We start from the raw sequence: 377 nt of genomic DNA, 5'->3' as shown, positions 1-377 counted from the left end.
AATACCCACCAAGTCTACAAATCCAAAGATATCGATCTTCAGATAAATTCGATACCTAGAACTTTTTTGAAGTCAAGAACATTTTGCATAACAGGAAGTAAGCAAATGTACTTAGAAAACTGGAACCAGACCTTCAACTCAATCTTACAATGATACACCTCGTGTACATTTAGCCAAAGCCAGACTACCAAATCCTCAATTACAAATCAAGCTCTCAGCACTTCAGGTTGTGCTGTTAACAGAACCACTTACAATTTTCCAAGTGAAACCATTGTCAAACTAACCATACATGAAGCATTTGCATTGCTTTATAACGAGATAAAAGAATTAGAATTAGAGAGAGAGAGAGAGAGAGAGAGAGAGAGAGAGAGAGAGAG

The sequence above is a fragment of the Camelina sativa genome, chromosome 4, assembly GCF_000633955.1.
Source record: "Camelina sativa cultivar DH55 chromosome 4, Cs, whole genome shotgun sequence".
NCBI classification, from domain to species: domain Eukaryota; kingdom Viridiplantae; phylum Streptophyta; class Magnoliopsida; order Brassicales; family Brassicaceae; genus Camelina; species Camelina sativa.
The sequence above is the reverse complement of the archived record's forward strand: the minus strand, read 5'-3'. Positions refer to the sequence as shown.